This window comes from Chiloscyllium plagiosum, unplaced genomic scaffold, assembly GCF_037043375.1.
Source record: "Chiloscyllium plagiosum isolate Xiang-an unplaced genomic scaffold, Cpla_swu_hap1 HiC_scaffold_3, whole genome shotgun sequence".
Taxonomy (NCBI): Eukaryota; Metazoa; Chordata; class Chondrichthyes; order Orectolobiformes; family Hemiscylliidae; genus Chiloscyllium; species Chiloscyllium plagiosum.
Window position 1 is genome coordinate 92,508,284 of NW_028270141.1, and position 24,268 is coordinate 92,532,551.

A 24,268-nucleotide genomic window follows, 5' to 3' on the forward strand; every position below is an offset into this window, starting at 1 on the left:
TTTTAAATAATTCAGGTTTAAACTTCAGTTTTTTTCAGAATGACTAATGGAGGAAGAAACAAGTAGCCTTTGTCAGGTCGGAAAACAAATATACTGTATTTTCCAGAATGATTTTGCTTCTGAATGTGTGGTTTTGTGCTGGCTATTATCCCAGGACTATAGATCCCAGCGCTCCTTCCAGGAGATTATATGAGAGATCTGTTTTAGGAAAGCTTTGGATGATCTAGATCTTCTGCTTCAGTCAAACCAGCAATCCACTTTCACCACTCGGAAAAGTTTTATAAAGATAACAGCAATATCAAATATTCTTGTTTAAATGTTCTTTTGGGAGTGAGACTGGGGTTTTATTCATGGATGTTGATGCGCTGTATCCTATAGTCTTTGTCAGATGAATACTTTCACTAATCAGTGTGCTTCCTTCTGGAACCAAAATGTTTAAGAAACACAATGTTTCATGAGCCCTTTAGGGTCTCAGAGAGGTGAATTTGCTGCTTCACCTAAAATGTTCCCCATTGCTACCTTTTCTGCCCAGTATTGCTCATGCCCCAGAGGAGTACCAACTAGTTCTGTATCACAAATTCCTATTGGAGCATGTCCCACTGATTGTTTGTTATTTTATCCATTAACAAATTTGCTCAGTTTATGGTGTGCAGCATCAACTCCATTACATTAAAGTTGGCCTTATCTCAATTTAGAATCTTAGTTTGTTCACATTTATTGCATTCAAACATGACATTACCCTCAATTATATTTTGATCTCTGTCATATAAATATTCGTTTGCTAAAATGATAAAGTTGTTTCTCCAGAACTATGTTTCAGTGTGCACGAAACTTTGAAAATGAATGTTCACCACTTCCATGAAGACCAATAGTTAGGCAAGTATAAAGACTTCATTTTCATTTTCTGTGTTGGGTATCGACCCACCAGCAGGTAGCTGATGTTTGAACAACCATGTAATTAGAAATCCTTGATCAGTGTTGTCTGTCAAAAAAATTACAAAGAGGCATTGGTGCCACCATTGTTTACAGGCCTGACCGTCCACACAAAGCAACAATGAACCCAAGATAAGCAATTTTGTTTTAATTTCACTGCATCCTGATAAGTCCAACCTATTAGCAGTTGCTGCCTTTAGCCATAGGTTCTACAATGGATTTTCTAAGGACTCAAAATGCATGTGGAAGCTGGGAATTGATCCCAGAGGGCATCCATTATTTCCCCATCAGCATAACAGCAGGCTTTCCAAACTGTAGAGATAGACCACACTGTGTTTGGGAAGATTGCTAGACACCATCAGAGCCGAGAGCAGAGGGAGCTAGCAGACAATTTCAGCCTGGTAGGCAAGTTTCCAAGTCCACACTTGCCCTCATACCAGTCACAGCATCAGAGTCAGAGATACTTGCAGCATGGAAATAGATACTTCAGTCCAAATAGTCTGCGCCAACCATATTCCCAAACTAAAATATTCCCAGTTGCCTGTGTTTGGCACATATCTCTCTAAATCTTTCCAAATCATGTACTTATCCAAATGTCTTTATAAAGTTGTAACTGTACCTGTATCCAACTCTTCCTCTGGCAGTTAATTCCACATATGAACATAGAACATAGAACAATACAGCACAGAACAGGCCCTTCGGCCCACGATGTTGTGCCGAACATTTGTCCTAGCTTAAGCACCCATCCATGTACCTATCCAATTGCCGCTTAAAGGTCACCAAAGATTTTGACTCTACCACTCCCACAGGCAGCACATTCCATGCCCCCACCACTCTCTGGGTAAAGAACCCACCCCTGACATCTCCCCTCTACCTTCCACCCTTCACCTTAAATTTATGTCCCCTTGTAACACTCTGTTGTACCCGGGGAAAAAGTTTCTGACTGTCGACTCTATCTATTCCTCTGATCATCTTATAAACCTCTATCAAGTCACCCCTCATCCTTTGCCGTTCCAACGAGAAAAGGCCTAGCACTCTCAACCTATCCTCGTACGACCTATTCTCCATTCCAGGCAACATCCTGGTAAATCTTCTCTGCACCCTCTCCAAAGCTTCCACATCTTTCCTAAAGTGAGGCGATCAGAACTGCACACAGTACTCCAAATGTGGCCTAACCAAAGTCCTGTATAGTTGCAACATCACCTCACGACTCTTGAATTCAATCCCTCTGCTAATGAACGCTAATACACCATAGACCTTCTTACAAGCTCTATCCACCTGAGTGGCAACTTTCAAAGATCTATGAACATAGACCCCAAGATCCCTCTGTTCCTCCACCTCACTAAGAACCCTACCGTTAACCCTGTATTCCGCATTCTTATTTGTCTTTCCAAAATGGACAACCTCACACTTGGCAGGGTTGAACTCCATCTGCTACTCCTCAGCCCAGCTCTGCATCATATCTAAGTCTCTTTGCAGCCGACAACAGCCCTCCTCACAATCCACAACTCCACCAATCTTCGTATCATCTGCAAATTTACTGACCCACCCTTCGACTCCCTCATCCAAGTTATTAATAAAAATTACAAACAACAGAGGACCCAGAACTGATCCCTGCGGGACTCCACTTGTAACTGGGCTCCAGGCTGAATATTTGCCATCTACCACCACTCTCTGACTTCGGCCGGTTAGCCAGTTTTCTATCCAATTGGCCAAATTTCCCTCTATCCCATGCCTCCTGACTTTCCGCATAAGCCTACCATGGGGAACCTTATCAAATGCTTCACTAAAATCCATGTATACTACATCCACTGCTCTACCCTCATCCACATGCTTGGTCACCATCTCAAAGAATTCAATAAGACTTGTAAGGCAAGCCCTACTCTTCACAAATCCGTGCTGGCTGTCCCTAATCAAGCAGTGTCTTTCCAGATACTCATAAATCCTATCCCTCAGTACACTTTCCATTACTTTGCCTACCACTGAAGTAAGAGTAACTGGCCTGTAATTCCGAGGGTTATCCCTATTCCCTTTTTTGAACAGGGGCACAACAAACGCCACTCTCCAGTCCCCTGGTACCACCCCCGTTGACAGTGAAGACGAAAAGAGCATTGCCAAAGGTACTGCAATTTCCTCTCTTGCTTCCCACATAATCCTAGGATATATCCCGTCAGGCCCGGGGGACTTGTCTATCCTCAAGTTGTTCAAAATGTCCAACACATCTTCCTTCCTAACAAGTATCTCCTCTAGCTTACCAGTCCGTTTCACACTCTCCTCTTCAACAATACGGTCCCTCTCGTTCGTAAATACTGAAGAAAAGTACTCATTCAAGACCTCTCCTATCTCTTCCGACTCAATACAAAGTCTCCCACTACTGTCCTTGATCGGACCTACCCTCGTTCTCGTCATTCTCATGTTTCTCACATACGCATAAAAGGCCTTGGGGTTATCCTTGATCCTACCCGCCAAAGATTTTTCATGCCCTCTCTTAGCTCTCCTAATCCCTTTCTTCAGGTCCCTTCTGGCTATCCTGTATCCCTCCACTGCTCTGTCTGAACCCTGTTTCCTCAACCTTATGTAAGCCTCCTTCTTCCTCTTTACAAGACATTCAACCTCCCTCGTCAACCAAGGTTCCCTCACACGACCATTTCTTTCCTGCCTGACAGGTACATACATATCAAGGACACGTCGTATCTGTTCCTTGAAAAAGTTCCACATTTCCACGACATCCTTCCCTGACAGCCTATGCTCCCAACTTATGCTCCTCAGATCCTGTCTTACAGCATCGTAATTACCCTTCCCCCAATTGTAAAACCTACCCTGTTGCACGCACCTACCTCTTTCCATAACCAAGGTGAAAGTCACAGAATTGTGGTCACCATCACCAAAATGTTCACCCACTAACGAGCCCATCACTTGTCCCGGTTCATTACCGAGTACCAAATCCAATATGGCCTCCCCTCTGGTCGGACAATCTACATACTGAGTTAGAAAAGCTTCCTGGACACACTGCGCAAACACCGCCCCATCCAATCTACTTGATCTAAAGAGCTTCCAATCAATATTTGGGTAGTTGAAATCGCCCATGACTACTACCCTGTGGCTTCTGCACCTTTCCAAAATCTGTTTCCCAATCTGTTTCTCCACATCTCTGCTGAAGGTGTCTCAGTGTAAAAAAACAGTTGCCCCTCATGTCTTTATTAAGTTTTTCTCCTCTCATCTAAAAAATATGTCCCCTTGTTTTGAACTCCCCCACACATAGGGAAACAATCCTATGCCCCTCATGATTTTATAAACCTCTATAAGGTCACCACTCAACGTCATACACTCCAGTGAAAAAGTCGTAGTCTATCTTTATAACTCAAACCTTCCATTCCTGGCCACACCCTGGTAAATATTTTCTGAACCCTCTCCAATTTAATAACATCCTTCCCATAGCTGAGTAACCAAAACTGCAAACAGTACTCCAGAAGAGATCTTACCAATGTCCTGTACAACCTCAACATCATTTCCTAACCCTTACATTACATCGTAGGCAATATGCTCAACACCTTCTTAACCATGTATGTACATATTTGTAATGGAAATTTTAAAGAATTATGTCCCTGAACCCCAAGGTCTCTGTTCTACAACACTACCCAAGGACCCTATTTTTATTTGTATAAGTCTTGCCTTTGTTTTACCAAAACACCTATCCAAATTAAACCTCCAGGTAGTTCATTCAGACCACACTGAGGCAGCCATTTTCGAATTGAAAGATTTTGAACCAATCAAGATGAATCTTTCTCAACTGATTGTGCCTCATCAAGCTTGGGCCCGAGTCTTTCACTGCAATCAGTGGTAACTTCACCAATTGCTTCTCATTGGCAACCAGAACCAAAGTTTATGATTAGATTAGATTAGATTACTTGCAGTGTGGAAACAGGCCCTTCGGCCCAACAAGTACACACCGACCCGCCGAAGCGCAACCCACCCAGACCCATTCCCCTACATTTACCCCTTCACCTAACACTACGGGCAATTTAGCATGGCCAATTCACTTATTCTGTAATGGTTCCCCAGTGTATGTCCTCAATGTGGCTGAGGCCTTGGCAAATTTAAGGGTTGGAGTCCAAAGGAAATCTTGTTAAAGACTGGTTCTGTAACCACTGATATAGCTGCGCTGGTATTGACCTGCATAAGAACTGGGTGACAATTTAACTCAACGTTTATTTTGACTGGGTCCAATTTGAATGTTGATACACAATTTAGGTGTTCCCAACCATATGTAGATGGACTTTCCAGGGTGTGCACTCTCCTGGATACTGGCCTTTGAGTTTTCTTACTCAAGTCAGGCCTTATAGGACTCCATTGCCGTCTCGAGTTCTCACACCGTTGCCAACAACAATGGTTTGCTGGTTCGGATCCTGAGGAACATTTTAGCCATTTGGTCGAGGCTCGACTTTGTTTTGAGTTTTTGCTGTGGGCTGGCCCAGGGTCCCTCTGCTCACAATACGCCCTGTGTGAGGCTCTGTGAGTGCCAACACTGAAATGGTATTCCCCAAGCTCAGTTGGACAGGAGAGGGTGTGCACTTCCATTGGGATGCCCTGTAGCTCCTATGCTCTACTTGCTGCAATTTCTAATGACAAATTGTAGTGCCTGTTTGAACTCCAGTTGGACTTCAGTTAGTAGGCACCTTTGCATAGGTACATCATTAATCCCACATACCAAACTGTCTTTCAGTGTCTCATTCAGGGCTAACCCAAAATCACATGGCTCTGCTCGTCATCTTAACCTGATCCAAAATCCCGATATGGATGCCCCTTTTTCTTGGGCTGCTGAATAAAACTGACAGTGTCTCAGAATTAGAGGAGGCTTCAGGTTGTAATATTTCGTAACTATATCTGTCAACTCTTGAAAGGTTTTAGTATCTGGTGCCTCAGGAAAAGTTAGGTTCCTAATAACTGAAAGCAGTCAAAAGGATTAATCACAGCATTGCATCTGCCCCAATGTCATTTGCCTGGAAAAAATACCGCATTCTTTCCACATACTGGACCCAGACTTCGAAGGCAGGATCAAGTAAATCAAGTTTCTTAAATTAAAGCATAATGCCAAAAATGCTTACCCCCAACTCAAAGATGACTTGTGCAAGTGTACAGTTTTCTCTTGTCACCACTGAAATAATTGCACAGAGGCTAGTATCCTGTCACCAAGTCACCCTTTATTTAGATATGCATGGTACATGGCATCTGACTAGTCAACTCAGAGCCAGTCCCTAGAATGAGGAGAGACTCTGAATCTCCTGTTTATATCTGTCAGCCTGGGCTCCCTGATTGGCCAAGGTTAAAACCCCAATCAAGGATCTCATAAACATTGAGATCCACCTGACCCTCATTCCAATTGCTACAGAGGGACATAGAAAACCAGAAATTAGAGAACTGCTGGCCTACAATCAGTCCAAGGGAAAATGCTAAATTCTATTGCAAAGTATGTCATTATAATACATTTGAAAATGCCAGTGGGACAATGTGGATTCATGAAAGGGAAATCATGTTTGACAAGCTTACAAGAGTTTTTTTTTTGAGGACCTATCGATAAGGGAGAACCATAGAATATGGTGTATTAGGATTTTCAAAAAATCTTTTAATAAAGTCCCACTTAAGAGGATAGTGTCCAGAATCAAACTAGATGAGTTCAGTAATACTATACTGGTGTGGATTGAGAAATGATTTATAGACAGAAAACAGAGAGCAGGAATACATGATCTTTTGTGATATTGTATTCAGTGATTCAACAGATACCATAGGGATCTCTGCTTGACCCCCAGCTATTTACAATATATTATTATAGTGATATTAGATGTTTGCTGGTGACACCAAATTAGCTGAGACTGCAAGTAATGAAGAGGATGTGGAAAACCTTCAAGATGAGTTAGACGGGTTGAATAAGTTACCAAATGCATGGCAGCAGCGGGATAAATATTAAGGTGTCCTCTTCAGTGAAAAAATGTAGAATTGCAGTGAATTGTTCAACTCATGATAGTTTGGGAAATGTTGATATACAAAGGGGATTTTTGTCTTTGAACAGCAGGCATGTGTGCAGCAAGCAGTTAAGAAGGAAAATGGTAAGTTGATCTTCACAGAACGAGGGTTTGAATACATGAGCAAGGAGGTCTTACCGCTGCTGTACAGGGCCTTGGTGAGACAGCACCTGGAGAATTGTGTGCAGCTTTGACCTCTTTACCTCAGAAAAGATATACTTATAGGGTGGACTATAGATGGGATGAAGCACTTGGATGGCAGGTTTGTTGCTGAGGAACAATGGTGCTTCTCATTCCAAGATCAAGGGGTCATGGTCTCCGGAGATGGGATGGGCTATTTTAGACTGAGACAAGGAGAAATCTCTTCACCCAGAGGGGATGGTAAACCTTTGGAATCCTCTACCACAAAAAGTGCTGTGGAGGCTAAGTCACTGGATATGTTTAAGAAAGAAATAGATTTCTGGAGACCAAAATTGTCGAGGGGTATGAGGAGATAGTGGGAGTATTGCATCGAGATACAGCATCAACAATAATTATGTTGAAGAGTAGAGTACGCTTGGTGGACTGAATGGCCTACTCCTGCTTCTATTTTTTCTACTAAATATTACAGTAAGTTCTAAACACTCACTATTCAGCTCATTCCCAATTCATTTCCACTGGCTGAATGACCTTAATATTCAATCCATTGCTTTGAGGCTGCAGTCCCACTGTGCGCATCAAGATTGCATTGTTGTCTCAAGCATGTAAAATGTTGAATGTAGAGAAAGAGATAGGAAAGTTCAGAGGAGCAATACCTACATTGGATTGAGAGACCAGTGTAAATGGGAAAAAAAGAGAATCAGGGACCTAATACAACTTGACAATCTTTTTAAGAAGGAAAAGAAAATCATGAAAGCTGCAAAAGTGTTGACATCAGCTGCTGGAGATAAAGGAGAGAGTGTTTAAAAATGAGCTTTTTACTCCCAAAGAAGATAAATAAATTATGACATAAAAGTTATTACATTATTTGCCAAAAATGCTTATTTTGGCAAAAGTACAACAGACCGGGTTCAGTGATTTGAGTTGAATCCAAAGTGACTGGAGATTTATTTGAGTAGTGGTTGGTGGAGGTGCAATATTGGCAATAAAACTCACCAACCAGCAAATGTACAGCAACTGTTGGCCTTAAAGTTAAATTGGAAGATCACACTTGACACATATTTTAAAGCCTAATAGAAAACAACTTGTCAAACGTTCTGAACTGTAAATGGATTTTTTTTTCGGTGACCAGGAAATGGTTTGATTTTCTGCTCAATTGTTTAAACGTTTTACAATGATATACTGGTGTGTGGCTCAGTCTCAATAGCCATAAAAACTGATACAATTAAAAGACAAAAGACAGTTTCTCCATAGTAATTATTCCCTGCTGTATATCATCACTGCTTCTCTTGGAAGCAATACAGTATATGCAACAGTAAATAGTGGAGGAGGGAACATTCTCGCAGCTTAATTATGTAATAACCGTTTAGTTATAGTTAGCTTGAAGGTGCCAGATTGAGTCTGCCGCAATCTTGATAATTAAATTTTACTGAACCTATCACTATTGAGACTGTGCTAAACAAAAACTGCAGCAGTCCCAATTTGCTAATGCCATGGTTGAATTTCGTACATAAAATGCATTATTAACAAACACAATATCATGGCCTATCCAACAGTATCTTCCTTTGCAGTGACTGAACTGTTCAACTGTTGCCCTACAGGAAAGATTTGCTCCTAGTTTGATTCTAATGGATTCTTACTGTTTCCTTTTGGTTCTCCTCTATAACCAGACTGGGGGCTAGTTAGCTCAGTTGGGTGGCTAGGTTTGCAATGCAGAGTGAACCAGCAGTGGGGGTTTTATTTCTGCACCAGTGAGGTTTCCAAGAAAATCTCTCTCCGCTCCTGAGGAGTGGTGACCTTCATGCTAAACCATCACCAGTCACTTCTCTCAATGGAGAGCAGCCCTATGGTCTGGTAAGACTATGGTAACCTTACCATCTTTTTTAACAACCAGACTCTATCTGATAATGTCATCTCATCGTTCTCTGGGCACTTGTTCAAGGATGGTAGCTTTAGTAAGATCGTACTCATTGGTTGCAGAAGCCTTGTTGGCTAAGTCAGGCTTCCATTTCTGGCAGAGTTTCCCACAGCAGGTATTGTTGTAGGTATTGTTGCTGATGGTTTATCCCTATCACCATTTCCCTTTCATTTTAGTTGATTGCTTAGTCAGAAAAAATTCTGTAACATTTCCAATGTAATATTTCCAGGCAACATACTCAATGACCTGCACTTCTCATTGACTATTACCAATGTGACACACAGAGAGGAACTTCATCAGGCAGCCCATGAAATATTATCATGGAGCCCTTCTGTGTTCAGATCTCTATACAACATGACGTCAGGCAGACGACTGTCATCCATCTGAGCAATATGACCCGTCCAACAGTTAACTTTGCAAGAGGCTGGTGATGTTGACTGTTTCTAAGATTTCAGGTTCACTGAGCAGACTTCTCAATGAAAAAAGGTTCACTGGAGAGATTGAAAAGATCTCTGTCAGTCCAGAAGTATTCTTAAACCCCCTCCTCAAGGTTTTCTGTTGCCTTCTGCATCATTACATTGAAGAAGATGCTGAATAAGGTTGGGCTGAGGACATGTCCTTACTTAATACCATTGGAGATTCAAAAGGGATTCAGGAGGTCACTGTGGATCTTGTTTGTGGTGATTTTCATGAAACTGTTTCACCATGGCCAGGAAACTAGGTTGCATCCAAGTCTTTCAAGGATTTTCCAAGGGCATTTATTTCAATGCAAGGGGTCTTACAGATCAGACTGGTGTACTCAGGGTGCGTCTGGAAACATCACAGTGGGGCATCATACCTCTACAGAAATTTGGCTGAGGGAAGGATAAGACAGGCAGCTCAGTATTCTGGATTTTAGATGCTATGGGAAGGATAGAAAGGGATGCAAGTGAGGAGGGGGAGAGATGTTTTTGATTAAGGAAAATATTACTGCTGTAATTAGAAAGGATATTTCTGAGGGATTGTCCAGTGAAAGTATATATGTAGAAATTAGAAATAAAGGGATGAATCACTTTGAGAGAATTGTACCATAGATAGGGGATTTTAATTTTCCAAACATTGACTGGGATTGCCATTGTGTTGAAGTCTTGGATGGTGAGGAATTTGTTCAAAAAAACGTTCTTTCTCAATATGTAAGTGTACCTACGAACGAAGGAGCAAAACCTGACCTTCTTTCAGGAAATAAGGCAGGGCAAGTGATTGAAGTGTTAATTGGAGAATAATATATCAATTAGTTTTAAAATAGCTATGGAAAAGGACAGGCCTTCCATAAAAGGTAATGTTCTTAATTGAAGTAAGGAAAATTTTAATGGCATGAGACAAAAACTTCAAAAGTTAGTTGGAATAGACTGTTTGCAGGTAAAGGGACAACTGATAGGTGGGAGGCTTTCAGAAGTGTGATAATGAGAGTTCAGAGACATTATGTTCCTGTTAAAGGTTGAGGGTGGTAAGAGTAACAACGGATAAATAAAGACATTGAGGTTTTAGTCAAGAGTAACAAAGAATCATATATTAGAAACTGGGATCAAATGAATCTATTGAAAAATATAGAGTGTAGGGGCATTCTTAAGAGGCAAATCAGGAAGGCAAAGAGGGGATATGAGATAGCTTTGACAGATAAGATTAAGGATAATCCAAAGAGATTCTACAAGTACATTACAAGCAAAAGAAAAACTAAAGAGAGAATAGGGCCCCTTAAAGATCAAAGAGGTCACCTATGTTGAACCTCAAGAGATAGGAGAGATACTAAATGAATTTTTAATATCAGTTTTTACTGTTGAGAAAGAAATGGCGGCTAGAGAACTCTGGGAAATAAATATTGATGTTTTGAAAACAGTTCACATTACAGAAGAGGAAGTGTTGGAGAACTCATTAAATATAAAGATGTTTAAATCTTCGGGACCTGATGAAGTGCATCCCAGGATATTGTGGGAATTTAAGGAAAAAATTGCAGGGCCCCTAACACAAATATTAGTATCATCTGTAAGCATGGGGTGAGATGCTGAAGGCCTGGACGGTGGTTCATGTTGTGCCTTTATTTAAGAAAGGCTGGAAGAAGTTGCCTAAGAACTTGGGAGCTGTGAGTCTGACATCGGTGATGGTTAAGTTGTTGAAGGTGATTTTGAAAGATAGGAGTTACATGTATTTGGAGAGACAAGAAGTAATTAGAGATAGTCAGAATGGCTATCTGCATGGAAATTCATGATTCACAAACTTGATTGAATCTTTTAAGGATGTAATCAGAAAAGATTGATGAGGGCAGCGCAGTCCGTGTTGTTTACATGAATATTAGTAAAGGCTTTGGCAAGGTTTTGCATGATAGACTAGTTGGTAAAATTAGATCATATTGAATTCAGGCTGAGCTTGCCAATTGGATACAAAATTGGCTTTATGGTAAGAGACAGAGGTTCGTGGAGGAGGGCTGTTTTTCAGACTGGAAGCCTGTGACCAGCTGTGTTATAGAGGTATTGGTATTTTGTTTTGTCATTTATATAAACAATTTGAATGGCAATACAGGAGGCATGATAAGTAAGTTTGTGCGAAATAAAAACTGAAAGAACTGCAGGGGCTGTAAGTCATAAACAAAAATAGAAATTGTTGAAAAAGCTCAGCAGGTCTGGCAGCATCTGTGGAGAGAAATCCAAATTAACGTTTCAGGTCCAATGACCTCTGAACTCTGTGAGTGTTAAGAAGGTATTTATTATACTTGCCTTCATTGCTCAGACCTTTGAACATAGGACTTGGAACATCATGTTGAAGAATACAGGATGTTGGAGAGACCTCTTCTGGAGTGCTTTGTGCAGTTCTATTCGCACTGCTGTAGGAAGGATATTATTAAATTGGTGAGGGTTCAGAAAATATTTACCAAGTTGTTGCTGGGAATGAAGGAGTTAAGTTATTAAAATAGGTTGGATAGGCTGGGACATTTTTCATTGGACTGTAGGAGGTTGAGGAGTGACCTTAGAGATTTTTTAATCATGAGGGGGATAGATAAGGTAAATAGCAAGGGCCTTTTCTGTAAGGTGGGGAGTACAAAACCACAGGTTATATTTTTAAGGTGAGAGGAGAAAGTTTTCAAAAGGACATGATGCACAACCTTTTTACACAGAGAGTAGTTCATGTGTGGAGTCAACCACCAGAGGAAGTGATGGATACAGGTACAGTTACAACATATAAGAGACACTTAGATAAGTTCATGAATAGGAAAGGTTTGAAGGGATTTGGGCCAGGAGCAGATAGTTGGGACTAGTTTAGTTTGGGATTATGTTCAGCATGGACTGGTTGGACCGAAGGGTCTGTTTCCATTCTGTATGAGTCTATCATTCTACCTCTGCTCACTAGTGAATGTCATTCTTATTTGTATGAGTCTCCCAGTTTGGAAGAAAGGTTAAAAGGCTCAAAATGTTGACTCTGCTTTCTTTCCACACATGCTACCTGACTCGCAGAGTTTCTCTAGCAATATCTGTTTCTGTTTCAGACTTCCAACAGCTGCAGTTCTTTATTTCATTTTTACAAATCCCATGGATGTTACGCCTTACTATGAAACCATGCTGATTCTCTGGGGAGGTTGTCTCCAACATTAAGAAGGCTTGTGTCTGTCCAGAAATAGCCAGGACCTTGAAACTAAGAGAAAGAAGGATGATCCCATGGTAGTTGGAGCATTTTACATTTTCTTCGCTGTTTTGTAAAAGGTGAGTGATAACAGCATCATGGCAATCCCATGGAATTCTGCTATGTTCCCTGGAGGCTGCCGCAGAGCTTGGTATGTCAGGTCAGGCTACCACGCTCCAAGACTTCAGCTGGAATTCCATTGAAATCAGAGGCTTTGTGACTCATCATCTGGTGAATTGTCATCCTAGCTACCTCCAGGGTTGGGTTCTAATTGAGTTGGATACAGCTGTTATCAGTTTTATGCACTGTGCATGTAGCACTGAAAAATGTTCCAAAGTATTCTGACCAGTTATCCAGGACTGATTCCTTGTCAATGCATAGTGTCTTGCCATCGATCTTCCTCAGGAAAGTTTTGGTTTGATATGTTGATTCATGGTCAGTTTTTAGTGCTTCACAGAAGCTTATTGGCCAGCATTAGTGTATAGAGAATTTTTTTCCATATGGGTGATTCACCAGAGATTTTCAACGTTCCTCAGTTAATATCGAAGGGTTAATAATAGGCTATCTTTTATCTTACCAGACATTTTTTTGATTTGAATTATTATTGTCACATGTACCTAGGTACAGTGAAAGGTTTTGTTTTGCAGGCAGTACAGGCAGATCATATCACACGAAGTAGGACTTGAAATGTTAACTCTGTTTCTCTCTCCATGGGTCTGCTGCATTTCTGCAACATTCACTGTCTGATTTTCTCATGGTTGTCTGGCTGAGCCCGGAGAGCTGATGAGGTGACGTTGCAGAACTTGGATTGACTTGTCAATTCCATCAAACCGATTCCTGATCTTCTTGGTACTGAATCTGATGATGTTGTTGGAAGTATTCAGCACTGCAGCTTTAATATGTTCCCAGAGTTCTTTCAGAGCAGAAACAGCAGTGAGGTCAGAGTGTTCCAGTCTGGTCTGTAAAGTTACTTAATATCAATCTCTGCAGATTGCTGACTTGAAATTTATACTGTGGATTGTTTCTTGGTCTGTTCTTGGGCTGAGGCTTGCATTGGAAGTATAGCTGTGAGCAAACAAGCTGAGGATCTATGCCAGTCGGTCCTGATCATGACTCAAGTATGCCAAAGATCCTCAAAGCCACACTGGCACACCAAGGTTCAATCTATCAGGTGCCTGTGTTTAGAGCGAGTAAAGAAAATGATAGTCCAAGAGTAGACATTCATTTTCACTGCAGTTTCTAACACCATGGTTACCAAGCACTTACTTCCACACCCGGCAATCAAGCCAACTCTGGAATTGAAATCACCAAGGACAACAATTTAATCCCCAGGGAAGGACTTTCTGGATAAGCTGTTGGAGATCTGTTCTACAGAGTTTCAGAATTTTCCGACATTTCCCACATGATGAAGAAAGGTTGGAAGTTTTCTTCCCTGCCATGATTTGGCTGCTATTAGACATGTTGTTGTGGATGGCAGGGGTCCAGCATTTGTTCAAATTACTTTTCCTCAGCTCCGGTCCACTAGGGTGTATGCTGTGCTTAGCAGAGATGGTACCTTTGTGCCTTCAGTCAGCTGCATCTTAACCATGGGATGGACTGGAATCACTGATCCTAATTTACACCCGAATCTCAGCCAATGAGCAAAAGGGAGAAACAATGTAGATGGTATCATCTTCCTAATAAAGGCAACGGCCATGGTGGAAGGATTCCAGCCCAATGACCACCATGTTCTGGACTAAATATGTGCCATACCATTTTCTGTGGATTACATTGGTCAAGCAGCCATGGATAAACTAACAAAGGAAGAGGGTCCTTTCAAGCTTTGGTGACCCTACCCAGGACAGGGAAACTCTGAATCTAAGCCTGGTGCCTGGAGACTTCTCTGTTGCTGTTCTGGTTCACTGGTCCAGAACAGATGGGTTGAAGGGGTGGGAGGGCAGGAACCATTCAGAGCACCTGCACCCCTTGTACAAGTACAAAGGAAAGTCAAATGGTCCACACAACTGAAGCACAAGCAAGTCCTTAAACAATGAGAAAAGATTGAAAATAGTTTCCAATCCTGCACCCTCAGAAAACTGATCCCTAGTAATCATCCGCACACCCCTCACCAGTGTCATCTTACAGGGACTGAGTAAAAATCTTTTCTGCCAGAGTGTACTTATTTTGTAGCGACACTGCATATGGAAACTGTTACACAAGCCATTACTGTCCAATACTACTGGCTTCAGATAAAAAGCAGAAAATGACAACAATTTAGTCGGTGTCTGAAATATAGAGGGTAGTTCAGTGCTTCAAAAATGAGTCTTCATCAGAACATTAATTAGAACTAAAAAATGTGCTACTTTGTTTTAATCGCCCTTGATTTGGAAAGTTACACAATAGTTGAACCAGGACCTCATTTATAATGACATAGATGTTTGCAGGTGCTAGTGGGGGAGGTGAGATTCTATTCCACTCTGCTAGGTAGACGTGTGATGATTGCACAAGTAAAGTAGCTCTGCAAAGGCTCAGTTGACAGATTGAAATTCAATTCCTTTTTGCTCTTTCTAACTTAACTGGGCACTGTTAGTAGGTGCAAGGCACATGTCTGATTAATGCGGCAGCCTCATTACTTTGTGCAATTATATCATTAGGGCCTCATAGCCACGATGTGGAGGTGCTGGTGTTGAACTTGCACGGACAAAATCAGAAGTCACACGACCCCAAGTTATAGTCCAACAGATTTATTTGAAATCATAAACTTTCAGAGTGTTGCTCCTTCATCAGGGGGACTTGTTGGACTATACCCTGGTGTCATGTGACTTCTGACATTTTAATAGCTGTCCCCATTCTGGTTGGACTTAAGAAGAGTAATCTAGAAACATTTGTCAGTGGAGCCAGGAGGAATAGGGTTGCTCCTTAGAAAGGAGTGAAAAAAAAAATCAGATTCCACTCCACCCTTTACATCCATGACATTGCCTTCACTTTAAACACTTTCCCCATCCAGCAATTTACCCAAGGACCTTCATGCAACCTTTTCATTGAGTGACTCTAGTCAGTTGCTATTTTCTTGCATTTCAGACGAGAGGCTGACTAACAAGATGCAAGTGAGATTTGGCAGCAGCACAAGCCTCAAGCTGAGAATGGCAGGTCGCTGGGTAGAATGAAAGTTTGCCCCACTGAACCAAAATCTATTCTCAATTAATATTCCCTGCCTGTCACCTTTTTGTAAATCTCAGTGCGAGGTCAGTTCAAGGAAAGAAGGTCATGTCGGTTGTACTCAAAGCAATTATAAAATCTGTCATTTTTCAATTTAGGGACACATTGTCTCACAAAATAGATGTGAGACTCAGGACTTGTCACACATTTCCTGAAAATACAGCCATCACCTGAATTAGGAGCAAGAAGAACTGTCTAATGAGTATCAAGCCCAAATCATTATTTCAAAATATGTCAAGAACGTAGGACCAGAGCACAGACAGAAATTAATGAAAAATAAATTTAGAACAAGTATCAAGAAAATATCTTCAGTCATTGAGTGAAGAATGTTTGGAATAATCTGTCAAACAAAGCAATAAAAGCAAAATCATGATTATTTATGAGACAATTAATTGTTACGATTAAAGTGGAGGGAAAAGGTTCAGTGCTCTTCCCTTATTCTTGACTTTTCTGTCATTTTTATTGTATCTTTCAGGATATTAGCCAAGACAATTAGACTGCAGCACATGATGAAACCAATAGTAAAAATGAAGACTTTCACTTCTATAGCTCCTTTCATGATCTTAAGGTATTTTAAATAGTTTTGCAGCACAGTGATTTTTAAAGTGCAGTGCAAGAGTGAGAATTAACATTGATAGGATTTAACACATTGATCGATGATTAGACTTGGTTATCGGGGAAGTTTAAAATATCGCCCATGTGCAGACCCTGATGGAAATGTATAAATGTTTTAAAACAGGTACCCAAAAAAAACATGGGTCATCGTTAAAGAAAAATAGAAACAGTGCAGCATCATAACTTTGTGATTTCTGTTTTAAAACAGTACCCAAAAAAAGCACGGTCTAGATGCAGTGTTCAATGACTTGACATAAAATAGAAAAAAAAATGGGCCATCATTAAAGAAAAACAAAAACAGTGCAGCGTCATAACTTTGTGATTTTTGTTTTAGAACAGTACCCAAAAAAAACACGGTCTAGATGCAGCGTTCAATGACTTGACTAAAATAGAAAAAAAAAGGGCAATCGTTAAAGAAAAATAAAAACAGTGCAGCATCATAACTTTGTGATTTTTGTTTTAAAACGACTTGTAGTTCAGGTGGTGGATGAAGTTGTAGATTCGTTCAACAAGTCGATGTGTTTTTCTGCCGATGTTTCGTCACCTCGCTAGATGACGTCGTCAGTGCGCTTCCGGTGAAGCATTGGTGGTCTGTCTCATCTGGTATTTATGTGTCTCTGTTTTCTGGTACCTCTGTTTCTGTATCTGAACATGGTGTACACCAATGGGGTGGTACGGTGGCTCGGTGGCATGATGCCTCACAGCGCCAGAGACCCAGGTTCAATTCCAGCCTTGGGTGACTGGCTGTGTAGAGTTTGCACATTCTCCGTGTGTCTGTGTGGCTTTCCTTCGGGTGTTCAGGTTTCCTCCTACAATCCAAAGATGTGTAGGTCAGGTAAATTGGCCAGGCTAAATTGTGTTCAGGGATGTGTAGATCAGGTGCACTGATCAAAGCAATTATAAAATCTGTCATTTTTCAATTTAGCGACACACTGTCTCACAAAATAGATGTGAGACTCAGGATATGTCACACATATCCTGAAAATACAGGGCAAATATAGGATAATAGGGTAGGGGAATGGGTCTGTGTGGGATTCTCTTTGGAAGGTCGTTATGGGTTTGTTGGGCTGAATGGCCTGTTTCCACACAGTCGGGATTCTATGAATGGGGTCCCCGATATCAAGACTGATAGCAGAAGCAGTTAATACCTCATTTGGAATAGCCAGCCCTCCCCACCATCCAACCCAAACTCTGGATCTGGTATGTAGATGACACCTTTGTCATTATTAAACATACACAACTGGAAGAAACCAAACAGCATATCAATAATATCTTCACTGGAATAAAGTTCACTAAAGAAAAGGAGAACAACAGCTGACTCCCCTTCTTGGACATATTAATGGAACGCACACCTACTGGGGAACTCCAGACCAGTGTGTAAAGGAAGAACACGCATACTGACCAGATACTGAACTATAACAGCAACCACTTCAGTAGCCACAAACAAAGCTGCATTAGAACACTTTTTAAATGAGCAAGGACACTACAGCAACCCAGAACTCCAGAGGGCATAACAAGAGCACTTACTCAATGGATTTAAACAGAATAGTTTCCCCAAAATCACTATCACTGGTACTTGTGCAACAAACCTAAAGAAGAAAACGTGACACAGTCAGACGTAATAGTAACCATACCGTACATCAATTACATATTAGAAATGACTAGTCGATTATTCAGACCCCTAGCAATTATAGTGGCCCACAAAACCAGTAAACACCTTTCACCAGCTCCTCACAAAAGTTAAAAACCCAACACCCACATCCAACAGGACGAACGTAACCTCCAAGGTACCCTGCAAAGACTATAAAAAACACCACATTGGACAAACAGGATGAAAATGAACTAGGCGAGAGTATGAACATCAGCTTGCCACTGCCAGACATGACCAGTACACTCTAATTTCCACCCATACAGACAATGAAAGACAAAAATTCAACTGTGACAATGTAACCACCCTAGCACAGAGACATGCCAGAGAATTCTTGAAGCCTAACATTCCAACTGGAACTCAATCAATAAGCATATTGAACTTGATCCCAGATACAAACCTCCCAGATACTGAACCAGAAGTACCATAAAACGGAGACATGTAAATACCAGGCAATACAGACCACCAACGCTTCACCAGAGGCGCACTGATAATGTCACCTAGTGGGGTGACGAAATGTCTGAAGAAAAACACATCTGCTCGGCGAACAAATTTGCAACCTTTGTGATTACATATTTATAATCTGCTTGCAAAGCAGATTATCTTATAAGGTGATCACCCAACTGACCAGTGCAAGAATCCCAAAAAGCAATTGTGATCCATAGATTTAGTATAGGCTGTACGTTTTGCAACCTTACCTTTAACAGATCTTAAATCACTTATGCAGTTCGATAAAAGTATAAAAAATAGATTAGATGCATCTTAACGCCCAATAACGTTTGCTTGATGTTAGGTATTCTTTTTGGTCTTAATATTTCTGGTTTCCACTGTAATTTTCTCTGCTGTTTTACCCAGGAACCTGCTTTAAAACATCACACTCATTTTCCCATTTTCCACCATCTCCAGCACTTCCCATTACAGCACTGTCCTCTAACATGTAGACATACTCCCAACATGATAATGCTTACTTACATATAACTTGGTGAAAAGACTGGATTTTGATTTCCATTCTAATTTTTTTTCAATGGTTGTGTTTCACCATGGTATTAGTGACCATGGTATTGTGAGGGAAGTGGTAAAGGAATTCAACAAGCTCTAAGAAATACAAACAGAAAACACTGCAAATATACAGCACACCTGGCAGCATCAGAGGAGAGATAAACTGAGATAAATGGGCAGAATCTATAGAGGTTTAAGACACATGGACCAAGGTGGGGCGTGTGACTGAAACAGCTGAGAAGTCCATCAAGGCACATCTTGACATTGGGAGCAACTTGCACATCATTTATGCTTTTGACAGGTAGTGTGACAAGTTCTTGTTTGGATGTGGGGAGTTGTCAATTGAATAATTATTGCTTGATGACACAATACTGCTCACTAATACTCAACCTCCATCTTATCAAACTTGACTAACAAGCTAATGATTGGGAAAACGCGACATGGAAATTACGGCATGTACTTAGCGAATTTCAGCTTGCTGCTTGTTCTAAGCAACTTCCATATGGTCCGTGGAGTAACTGCAGCCTGGGGCACAATCCACCTGCCACACACCCACACACTTCATCACAAACATTGGCATGTGGCATATGGCAACCCTTTACAATGATCCTAGTATCTGGCAGTGCACCCTGAAGCACGGAGTTCAATTGCAGGGCACACTGGAATTAGCATTGAAAAACTGCAGTGGGGACTGTTTGAGCTGGTGCCTGTGCACTCAGACTGGTGCAGACACCATCGCATGGCTCACTTGCTCAGTTAGCACTATCCACATGCTGGAGCTGTCCAAGTCTTGTCTTTATTTATTATTAATTCTGCAGTATGACTTTCTATAGGATGAATTTTTAATTCATTAATTATTTCCTTCTTTAAATATTAACAGAAAATAAGTTTAAATCAGTAGTTTGTTACTAACTTAACATTTCTTAGCTAACAAAGGATTGTGGATCAATCCCCTTGGAATTTCATTTTTATTTGTTGTAATGTAGCTATTCTACAAGTTCTGAAATATCTCCCTAACTCTTTGTCAATTCATCTCCATGGATCAATCCTTTAACCGGGTTTGCAAATTCACGTTACTCAGCACTGCTGTCAGGCCCACATTACTGCTCCAATTTGGATTTCTTTGGAATTCCCAACCACCGTTTTCTCCCTCAGATGAAAAGTAAACTTCTATGATATAATGGCTGCTGCGACCTGGGGATGCCTTCACTATGAGATCATGAATTAACCCTCTCACTTCTGGCAAGATGGTGACAGAGTAAGAAGTTCATTATGGAGCTCCTCAGGTGCCCTCTGTTCTTTTCCGTATTTTTCTTGTTTTTTACTCTCTTTTTCCCACCCCTTAGCCCCAGAGGCGAATACTGCAGCACAGCACATGAGGGGGAGGGGGAGAGGGTGGAGGTGGGGGCGACTCCCGGAGTTAAAAGCAGCATGTGTGCAGAGAACCTGGAACAGCAGTGTGTGGGGAACGGGTCAGGAGCAGCAGTGTGTGGGCAATGGGTCTGGAACAGCAGTGTGTGGGCAACGGGTCTGGAACAGCAGTGTGTGGGAAGTGGGTCTGGAACAGCAGTGTGTGGGCACTGAGTCTGGAACAGCAGTGCGTGAGCAGTGGGTCTAGAACAGCAGTGTGTGGGAAGTAGGTCTGGAACAGCAGTGTGTGGGCAGTGGGTCTGGAACAGCAGTGTGTGGGCAGTGAGTCTGGAGCAGCAGTGTGTGGGCAATGGGTCCTGGAACAGCCGTGTGTGGGCAGTTGCTCTAGAACAGTAGTGTGTGGACAGTGAGTCAGGAACAGCAGTGTGTCGGCAGTGGGTCTGGAACAGCAGTGTGTGGGCAGTGGGTCTGGAGCAGCACTGTGTGGGCAGTGAGTCCTGGAACATCCGTGTGTGGGCAGTGGGTCTGGAACAGCAGTGTGTGGGCAGTGGATCTGGGACAGCAGTGTGTGGACAGTGAGTCCTGGAACATCCGTGTGTGGGCAATGGGTCTGGAACAGCAGTGTGTGGGTAGAGGGTCTGGAACAGCAGTGTGCGGGCAGTGGGTGTGGAACAGCAGTGCGTGGGAAATGGGACTGGAACAGCAATGTGTGGGCAGTGGGTCTAGAACAGCAGTGTGTGGGCAGTGGGTCTAGAACAGCAATGTGTGGGCAGTGGGTCCTGGAACAGCAGTGTGCGGACAGTGGATCTGGAACAGCAATGTGTGGACAGTGAATAAGGAACAGCAGTGTGTGGGCAATGAGTCCTGGAACAGGAGTGTGTGGGTAGAGGGTCTGGAACAGCAGTGTGCGGGCAGTGGGTCTGGAACAGCAGTGCGTGGGAAATGGGTCTAGAAAAGCAGTGTGTGGGAAGTAGGTCTGGAACAGCAGTGTGTGGGCAGTAGTCTGGAACAGCAGTGTGTGGGCAATGGGTCTAGAACAGCAGTGTGTGGGAACTAGGTCTGGAACAGCAGTGTGTGGGCAGTGAGTCTGGAGCAGCACAGTGTGTGCAGTGGGTCCTGGAACAGCCATGTGTGGGCAGTGGGTCTGGAACAGCAGTGTGCGGACAGTGGGTCTGGAACAGCAGTGTGCGGGCAGTGGGTCTGGAGCAGCACAGTGTGGGCAGTGGGTCCTGGAACATCGGTGTGTGGGCAGTAAGTCTGGAACAGCAGTGTTTTGACAGTAGGTTTGGAACAACACTGTCGGCAGTGAGCCTGGAACAGTGTTAGAATTAGAATTAGAACCCTACATTATGGAAACTGGCCCTTTAAGCTGAAAAAGTCCACACTGACCCTCCGAAAAGTATCCCACTCCGACCAAGTCCGCTATCCTATTATGCTGCATTTCCCCTGACTAATGTCCCTCACCTATACATCCGAAAACACTGTGCGCAATTTATTGTGGCCAATTCACAAAACCTACACACCTTTGGACTGTGGAAGAATGCCGGAGCATCCAAAGGCAACCCACACAGACACAGGGAGAATATGCAAGCTCCCTGGTGCTGTGAGGCAGCAATGCTATCCGTTGACCACCATGCTGCAGTCTGTGGGTAGTGCATCTGGAGCAGCAGTGTGTTGGCAGTGAGTCTGGAGCATTAATCTATCGGCAATAAGCCTGGAAGAGTAGTGTGTGGGCTGTGGATCTGGAACAGCAGTGTGCGGGCAGTGAGTCTGGGAAAGCAGTGTGTGGGCATTCAGTCTGGAGCAGCAGTGTGTGGGCATTCAGTCTGTAGCAGAAATGTTTGGGCAGTGGATCTGGAACAGCAATGTGTGGGCAGTGGTCCTGGAGCACCACTGTGTTGGCAATGAGCCTACAAAGCAGTGTGTGGATAGTGAGTCTGGAACAACAGTGTGTGGGCAGTCGGTCTGGAATGGCAGTGCGCAGGCAATGGGTCCTGAAACAGCAGTGTGTGGGCAGTGAGTCTGGAACAATAGTGTGTGTGCAGTGGGTCTGGAACAGCAGTGTGTGGGCAGTGGGTCTGGAGCAACAGATTGTGGGCAGTGGGTGTAGAACAGCAGAGAGTGGGCAGTGAGTTTGTAATAGCTGTGTGTGCACAGTGTGTCCAGAACAGCAGAGTGTGGGCAGTTGGTCTGGAACAGCATTGTGTGGGCAATGAGTCTGGAACAGGAGTGTGTGGGATGTGAGTCCAGGAACAGCAGTGTGTGGGCAATGAGTCTGGAACAGCAGTGTGTGGGATCTGCGTCCTGGAACAGCAGTGTGTGGGCAATGAGTCTGGAACAGCAGTGTGTGGTCAGTGAGTCTGGAACAGCAGTGTGTGGCAAGTTCATCTAGAACAGCAGTGTATGCAGTGGTTCTGGAACAGCATTCTGTCAGCAGTGAGCCTGGAACAGCAGTGTTAGAATTTTAATTAGAATTAGAATTAGATTTAGATTTAGAATTAGAATGAGAGTTAGAAATAGAATTCAAATCTCTACTTTATGGAAACAGGCCTTTTAGCCAAAAAAGTCCACACCGACCCTCTGAAGTGTATCCCACCCAGACCCAGTCCGCTACCCTATTATTCTGGATTTCCTCTGACTAAAGCATGTAATCTACACATCTCTGAACACTATGGGCAATTTCGTGTGGCCAATTCACCAAACCTGCACATCTTTGGACATTGGGAGGATACCGGAGCAGCCGGAGGAAAGCAACGCAGACACGGGGACAATGTGCAAGCTCCACACAGTCGCCTGATGATGAAAACGATCCCAGGTCCCTGGTGCTGTGAGGCAGCAATGCTTACCACTGACCACCATGCTGCACTATGTGGGCAGTGAGTCTGGAACATCTGTGTGTGGGCAGTGAGTCCTGGAACAACAGTGTGTGGGCCATGAGTCCTGGAACAGCAGTGTGAAGGCAGTGAGTCTGGAACATCTGTGTGTGGGCAGTGAGTCCTGGAACAGCAGTGTGTGGGCAGTGAGTCTGGAACATCTGTGTGTGGGCTGTGAGTCTTGGAACAGCAGTGTGTGGGCAGTGAGTCTCTCACAGCAGTGTGTGGGCAGTGAGTCCTGGAATAGTAATATCTGGGTGGTGAATCTGGAGCAGCAGTGCGCGGGCAGTGAGTCCTAGAACAGCAGTGTGTGGGCAGTGAGTCTGGAACAGCAGTGTGTGGGCAGTGAGTCTCTCATAGCACTGTGTGGGCAGTGATTCTGGAACAGCAGTGTGTGGGCAGTGAGACTCACACAGCAGTGTGTGGGCAGTGAGTCCTGGAATAGTAATATCTGGGTGGTGAATCTGGAACAGCAGTGCGCGGGCAGTGAGTCTGAAACAGCAATGTGTATGGAGCAAGTCCTCGAATATCAGTGTGTGGGCAGTGAGTCTAAAACAGCAGTATGTGGGCAGTGAGTCCTGGAACAGCAGTGTGTATGCAGCAAGTCCTGGAACAGCAGAGTGTGTGCAGTGAGTCTGGAACAGCAGTGTGTGAGCAGTGAGTCTGGATCAGCAGTGTGTGGGCACTGAGACCTGGAACAGCAGTGTGTGGGCACTGAGTCTGGAACAGCAATATGTTGGCAGTGATTCTGGAACAGTAATATGTGCGCAGAGATTCTGGAACTGCAGTGTGTGGGCAGTGAGTCCTGGAACAGCAGTGTGTGGGCAGTGAGTCTGGAACAGCAGTGTGTGGGCAGTGAGTCCCGGCACTGCAATGTGTGGGCATTGAGTCAGGAACAGCAATG

General features: G+C 43.0%; 1 long non-coding RNA gene across 1 annotated transcript in view; it reads left to right on the forward strand.

The window, feature by feature from the left end:
- The window catches only part of LOC148150623 (uncharacterized), a 352,668-nt gene that overhangs the window by 44,615 nt on the left and 283,785 nt on the right, over positions 1-24,268 (forward strand). The gene's annotated exons all lie outside the window — the stretch shown is intronic.